This window comes from Mustela lutreola, chromosome 2, assembly GCF_030435805.1.
Source record: "Mustela lutreola isolate mMusLut2 chromosome 2, mMusLut2.pri, whole genome shotgun sequence".
In the NCBI taxonomy this organism is placed as follows: Eukaryota; Metazoa; Chordata; class Mammalia; order Carnivora; family Mustelidae; genus Mustela; species Mustela lutreola.
Genome location: NC_081291.1, coordinates 197,593,395 through 197,601,363, shown reverse-complemented (window position 1 = coordinate 197,601,363; position 7,969 = coordinate 197,593,395). Strand labels below are relative to the sequence as shown.

The 7,969-nt window shown below is 39.8% G+C and overlaps 1 pseudogene; it reads right to left on the bottom strand.

Moving 5' to 3' along the window:
* Window positions 1-2,317: 2,317 nt before the first annotated feature.
* Window positions 2,318-7,738, bottom strand: LOC131825668 (small ribosomal subunit protein uS2-like; annotated as a pseudogene).
* Window positions 7,739-7,969: the final 231 nt, after the last annotated feature.

The following is a 7,969-nucleotide window of genomic DNA, read 5'->3' as shown; positions in this document are numbered from 1 at the left end:
AAGGCTAGGGAGGAGGGTGCTCTCGCAATGAGGAAATGGTCCACAGGGTCTAATTCCATGAAACAACAGCTCCACTCCCAGAAACCAGTCCTCCCTTCATGATTCCTCTATATTGCTGTGAGGCCCAATATCCTGAAACACCTTTTTCATTATGCCATATTTATTCTCTTCCATACTTTATAATGTATTTTTTAACTGGAAAATATATTTTGTTTAGGAACATAAGCATCTGTGTTCTAAAATGTTAAAAAAGGCATGACAATCATAAACACCAAATTCAGGGTGATAATTACCTCTGCAAAGGGTTATTATCAGGGAAGGAAGCACCCAGATTTTAAATGCATTGATAATGTTTAATTCTTGAGCTAGGTAATAGGATCATGGATTTACATTTCTGCACACTTAAATAATACAAAAAAAAAAAAAAACCCTATTAAGTGACTCTTAATCTCACAAAACAAACTGAGGGTTGCTGGGGGGAGGGGGTTTGAGAGAAGGGGATGGGATTATGGACATTGGGGAGGATATGTGCTTTGGTGAGTGCTGTGAAGTATGTAAACCTGGTGATTCACAGACCTGTACCCCTGGGGATAAAAATATATGTTTATTAAAAAAATAAAAAATTATAAAAAAAAAAAAAGAAAAAGAAATACCTTATAATGATAGCAGTCTAAAATTCACCCTGAATTTTTAAGGCCTTCTCAGTTTGAGATCTCTATCTCAACAATTCAAGGCAGTATTCTCTTCTGAATCCAAAAAGGTCATTGCCAAGTACATTTTTTTTTTCTTTTTCAGTCATAGTGCGCTCCTGCCAGACATGCATCTCCACTTAGTCAGGTAGTACTCTCCAAAATCTTTACAGTCCTTTACACTCAGAAACACTTATTGCTGATTTCTCCATTGAAAATGAACTCCTTGTCCTCTGAAATCTCACAAGCGTGTGTATGTGTGTGCATGCAACTTTCTTATCTATCACTTTCAAATCTTTCTGCATGATATTTCTCTTACTATATTGTTCAATAATTTTAACCTTGATTACACACTAAAATTATTTGAGGGAACTCTTGAAAATATCGGTACTTGAACCCCAATGCAAACAGGCCCCACATCAAACAGGCCTGAATGACAGAATTTTTAAAAAGCTTCCAAGGTAATTCTAAGATACAGTTATAACCTAATCATGCCTTGAAGACAAGGCAGTCTTTTCTTAGCCACCTCAACACCAGCACAGAATTTTACACATATGAGAAATGAAATACGAGCATGTGAAATATGTAAATATGAGCTCAAATTCCAATTTCAGTCAATGAAAGTAGGTAAAGCTAATAATCTCAAACTGTTACACTATTCTTCTTCTGACATTACAATATATATTAAAAAATCCATTTAGCAGCAACTTGACCTTCAATGTTTCAACATAATGACTCTCTGGAAACAAGTTATGAAAATGTGCAAACAGCAACAGCCGAACTGAAATTGAACACTGACCGAAGGGATGTTAAATACTAAAATCCAAAGAGACAAGGCCATTAATAAGAGCTTTTAATTTCAGTGTTTGACAACTGATACTTAATCCTAGAAAAGATCAAAGTAGCAGTAGACAAGTGTAAAAGCTATAGCATAAAGAATGTAGGGCATTTAGTCAAAGAATGACAACAAAAATATATTAAAGAAATGTGGTCAGGGTGCTGTAAAATAGTGGAAAAAATGTAGGATCCTGTTCTAATTCTATTAAACTATAACTGCCTATAATTTGTATATTGCACTGCATTTTAGAGGCAAATGGTATTTAAATGCCTAAAGTTGTTTCACCTAAGCTAGTTCTATTAAATTATATGCTTCTATTTGCAAGTCTTGGCGGCAAGAGTTAAATGATTGTTGACATCATTGACATCCCATCAGAAAAGAGAATGTATTTTTAATCCAATTTTTCCAGGAAGAAAAATGAGTAAATACACTAGACAGTTTTTAATGTCTCTTTTAACCCTTAGATTCTTTCAGTTATTTCTATTGATCTATCTTCAAGCTCACTCATTCTTTCCTTGGTCATGTCACGTCTACCAATGAGCCCATAGCAGACATATTTCAATTATTTTAGAGTGTTTTTGATATCTTGCATTTCTTTTTTTATTCGTTCTTAGATTTGCCCTCTCTCTGCTTATATTACCTCTACCTTCTTGCATATGGTCCACTTTTTCCATTAGGTCTGCTACAATATTAATTAGTTATTTTATTTTATTAAAGAATTTTTTAAAGAAACTTTATTTTCTGTCAACCTTATTTCCATTTTCCGCTTGAGAGTCTGTGGATGAACAACTTAAGACCCCTCAGTGGTTGTTCTTAACCATTGAGTGGCCAGAGCAGTGGGAGCTGCAGACCAGTTCTCAGACCAGCTCTCAGGCTGAGAGCTTCAGTCTTCAGTGGATAACTGCTGGGTAGGCACAGAGGACACCTGCAGGCGGTCAGACCAGCCTGTGACCTTGGGTTGAAGAGCAGTGAACTTGGGAGCTGGAGCAGTCCATTCACCCTGAAATTCCTTCTTAGTCACATAGCCTTCTCAGCAGTGATCTGCTCTTCTTTTTTTTTTTTTTAAATAAGATTTATTTATTTATTTATTTATTTATTTATTTATTTATTTGAGAGAGAGAGAGCACGTGCACATGAGTGGGGGGAGGGATAGAGGGAGAAATCTTCAAGCTGTTTCTCTGCTGAGCAGAGGCCCTCACAGGAGCTCAATCTCATGACCCATGAGATCATGACCTGAGCCAAAACCCAGAGTCTGACATTTGACCCACAGCCACCCAGGTGCCCTTTTGCTTTTCCTTTACAATCTCTTTTCAGAATTGTAAAAGGAGAAATTAGACATGACCCTCTGTGGAGGTTCACAGATGGTGCCGCGCATGTGCAGAACTTCTTTGGCCAGTTGCCACCGCGTCAGACCCACTGAGTGAGCTCCCTTGTTGCCCAGGAAGGCAGTGTCACTGTGCAGAGGAGAGTCTGTGATACACCAAACGGTGGTCAGCAGGTTAACATAAGACATTTCTGTGAGAGGCTGATCATCAGCCCTGGGGTCAGTTATTACCAGAAGTTTCAGTTCCCAGAAGACTGCCTGGATCTGGTTCTAGGTTCCAGAAGGAAGTGACCAGTGATAGGATTGGCTCCAATGGCAGTACAGCCTTCTGGCCCATATTCTCAGGCCATAGGACACTGCCGTCAGCTGGGTTTTCAATGGCAACAGTGGCATGAACCATCAGCAGAAGTTTCTCTCAGGTTCTCTTCAGATGATAGAGATGCCATCAGCTTTCCTTTTGTGGATGTACTGTTTCATTTGGAACTCAAAGTCAGTGCCACCTGAATGGGTTCCTGCTGTAAGGAACTTGAGGACATCCTCCCCCTTCATTTGCAGGACATCAAGGCTCCAGACACTATGAAAGTTTCTCTTTAAGTTACAATGGGAACCAGACAATGCTCTGTGGACCTCTCTGGACAGCAGAAAGGCTAATCATAATTATTTCAAATTCTCTGCATGATAATCCCTATGGCTGGGTCATATCTGAAGCTGGTTCTAACATTTGGTTTGTCATTTTGAAGATTAATTGATTGATTGGAGGGTGTGACTGGCGGGGGAAGGACACAGGAAGAGGGAGAAGGAGAGAATCAGACTCCTCGCTGAGCACAAAGCCCAACTCAGGATTCAGGGTTCCAACTCAGGACCCTGAAATCACGACCTGAGCCGAAATCAAGAGTCAGATGCTTACCTGACGGAGCCACCCAGGTACGCCTATCATTTTAGACTGTGTTTTTTCTTGCCTTGTAGGCCTTGTAATTTTTTTGTTGAAAGGTGAAAATGATATGCATGAATAATTAAAACTGAGGTAAATAAGCCATTAGTGTGAGGCTTTATGTTAATTTTTGCTGTTGTAATAGATGCCAGAAGCTTCAAATTCCTCTAGGGTCTGTGTTTTATTTTCCCACTTGGCACTGGGCTTCCCTAAGTATGCCACCTCAGAAAAAGCCTGTTCCTTGCAGAACTTACAGCTGTCATGCCCTGTTAGAATGGAACCCTGCTGGTGTGGAGGTGTGATCCCCATCAAGGGGGAATTCAAATTTAAATTTCATCATTTTAGTTGGCCTTTGTCCTTGGACTGTGACCTCCACAAGTTTTTCTCTAGTGGTAGATCTTCTCCTACCTACTACCCTGGACTCCCTTCCATGGCTAAAGATATATGTATCTATTTCCTTGAAGTCCTAACCCCTGTTAACTATGTTTGGCGGGGGGAGTTCTGTTTTGTTTTTGCCTTTTGAGGTAAAACAGGAAGGCTGGAGGTGGGTGGAGGGGAGGGAATTCCCTTCTGCCGGCTGGGATAAGGCTCTGAAGAAGTCTTTTCCCTCTCTCTCTCTCTCCATTTCCCTCTCCTTCTCCTTTCCCTTCTTCTTCCTTTTCTTCTTCCTCTTCTTCTTCTTCTTCTTTAAGGTTTATTTATTTATTTTGAGAGAGAGAGAAAGAGAGAGACAGAGAATGCAGAGTGGGGAGGGTCAGAAGGAGAGGGAGAGAGAGAATCTCAAGTAGGCTCCCTGCTGAGGGCAGAGCCTAACATGGGATTCAATCCCATCACCCTGAGATCATGACCTGACTTGAAATCAAGAGTCTGACATTTAACCAAATGAGCCACCCAACTGCCCCAGATCTTCACTTTCTTTTGAAGGCTCCTGTGTCATATAAAACTTATAGTAAACAAATTTATATGATTTTCTCTTGTTAACCTGACTTTTGTTATGAGATTCAGCCAAGAACCTAAAAGGGTAGAAGGAAAAAAGTATTTTTTTCAAAAAGTTTTATTTTTGTCTTTTTTTTTTTTTCTGTGTTAGGTGGTCACTGACAGATATTTTAACAAATCAGCAATATTTTCCAAGTTTAAATAATCATTATTTTGGCATATTATAGGAAACATTTTCTCATTGGAATGGTTCTAGGATAAGATGATATCTTGTGTCATATGCCAGGACAGTTGTAGATCAGAGATGGGATACTTTAATTAAGACTGTGGTTTTAATCAGTTAGTCCTGAAAAAAAGCATCCTTCTATGACTCACCTTCAAGGTTTCTGGTTTCTTGAGTTGCTCTATAAGGACAGATTTAAAGAGAAATAAATTTAAATGGTGTTGTATTCTTAGTTGAAGTAAACAACAACCCCAAAATTCTGTAGGACAATGAAGAAAGAAAATTTTGGAGCTTAGAACTTTTGGATACAGCTCATGAAGAATGAAAATGAATTGGGACTTCTCACTTTTTTCCAATGAAAGTAAATTCTACAAAAAGTCCCCAAATTATTTTCTCTGTCTGAGAATCCTTTAGACAGGTATGTGACTTGCCTAAGAGGAGAGTTTGTGGGATATCTATGAGTCAGTTCAGTCTCTCCCTCTCCCAAAGCTATTATGCATAGTCTCTTCTCTATAAAAGCCTTCAACACCTCATCCCTCTTCCTCATTCTTAACTGATGGTCTTGTTTCTTATCCATCTGCTAGCCTGTATCTGTAATCATATACCTTTTATTCCCCCTGTGGTTGAATATCATGGGTAGTGCTTTGCCTTAAAGTCAACTCCTCCTCTGGTGTACTGACTCTCATCATCGCTCCCCTGCTCAAAGACTTCATGCCTGCAATTGTCCCCTCCCTCTTCCATCAACAACAACAAAAGGACAGTAAACTCCCCTTGGTTTCACATCTTCAGGTCCATTTTCCATTTCCCTGCTTCCCTTTGCCATGTAACCTCTTAAATACAATTGCCTGTACACGTTCTCTATGCTTCCTGTTTTCCCACACTCCCTTGAATCTACTCCAAATCTGCTTCTGTCTCTTTCCATCCACAAGAACTGTTTGTTCAAAGTCACCAGTGACCTCCATGCAGCCAAATCCAAGTCAATTCTCAGTCCTGTTGTTGCCTTACCTAAAAGCACCTTTTGGCTTACACAAATGATTTTGTAGCTTTTGACACAAATAATTATCCTTTCCTCCTTGAAACACTTCCTTTACTCCTTGCCAAGGACTCTTCTTGGAGATAGATTGACATCTCTCTCATTGGCCACTCCTTACCAGGCAACTTCGTAATATCTGGTTCTGTCTTGAAAATCTCTAAGTTGGTCTTTCCCAAATAATTTTTTTTTCCGTCTCTGTACATTCACTTTCTAGATAATGCCATTTAGTTCCATGACTTTCATGCCATCTGGGAAACAATTTTAAAATTAATGTCTACCTACTCAACAACTCCATGTAGATATCTACAAGTAATTTACACATAGATTGGCTAAAACTAAACTCCTGATTGGATCTGTTCTTCCCTAAGCCTTCATTGTGTATGCATTTGGGTATTATTATTTCCCAGCTGCTAAATGTCAAAAAACAGGAAGGTGATTTTAAAACCACTTTTAATAGTTAAATTTTGTTTTTTAAAATATGGTATGATTGGGGTGCCTGGGTGGCTCAGTGGGTTAAGCCTATGCCTTCAGCTCAGGTCATGATCTCAGGGTCCTGAGATCGAGCCCCACATCAGACTCACTGCTCAGTAGGGAGCCTGCTTCCTCCTCTCTCTCTCTTTCTCTGTCTGCCTCTCTGCCTACTTGTGATCTCTGTCAAATAAATAAATAAAATCTTAAAAAAAATAAAATATGGTATGATATAATTTCTCCAGTGTGAATTATGCCTCTCTAATTGAAAATCTCTCGGGGCACCTGGGTGGCTCAGTGGGTTAAAGCCTCTGCCTTCAGCTCGGTCATGATCCCAGGGTCCTGGGATTGAGCCCCACATCAGGCTCTCTGCTCAGCAGGGATCCTGCTTCCCCTCCTCTCTCTCTCTGCCTACTTGTGATCTCTCTCTCTCTTTCATATAAATAAATAAAATCTTTTAAAAAATCTCTCTTATTTTAAGGGGATGAAAACTAACATACTGATGGGGAATTTTTTCCTTCCTTTTTATCTTTTCAAACCAAGAAATACTGATTCTATTGCCATTTAAGAGACAGTTTGGGTTGTGTGCAGCAGGGGTCCGAGAGGAGAGCTTTCTAGAGACCTGAACAATGTACTGTGACATGGGGAGTTGGGGGGATTGTCTCCAGGAATGTGATATGGACTGGGGGCTCCAGGATCAGTCAGGACTTTGGTTCTAGAATTCAGTGTAGTGCCAGCAACTGGACCCAGTGGAGTTGACTGCAGCTTTGTAGTAACAACACTGAAGGTGAAGGATGCATTTAGAGTAGTGGGAAAAAACCAATTTCTGTAGACAAGGCCCTTAATGATGATGATGCTCTTAATGATGTTAACTCTCCTCAAAGAATATACTCAAAATGAGGAGAAGTTCATGATGGTTCTGAGGACAAATCCCAAAACACTGATATAATACCTGCTTCAGCTACAACCCAGTGACCAAATCCTAAGACCACTGTTCCAGTTGGTTCATCCACACTAGTGACTCTGGCTCAAGTCCAACTGCTGTCTCTGCTCGGATTCCCACTTCTGATCTGTACCCACTGCTCTAGCATCACGGACAGGATATTCTGAACCTGCACCTCCTTGTGCAACTGAACAAGAGAAACCTGCATGGAAGCCAGTGCAGACTCCAGTGACCACCACTAGCCCAACAACAACCAAATGGTACATTAGGAAACTCTCAGTAAAAACCTTTTGAAGATGCAATAAGAGCATTTGCAACAGGTTAGCCTTGTGAATATAGGCCAATGAAATCATGTCAATGAGCTGATTTATACAACCCAGAGAGAGCTGTAAAGTACTTTTTTACTTTGTCAAATATTTTTTTAAAAATTACTAATAGGCTTTAGTTTCAGGTGTACAGAGAAATTGAGCAGACATTGACAGAGTTCCCTATATTTCTCCTCCCCCCATTCATGGTTTCCATCAACTTCTTGCATTGGTATGATACATTTGTTACAATTTATGAATCGATATTGATACAGTCTT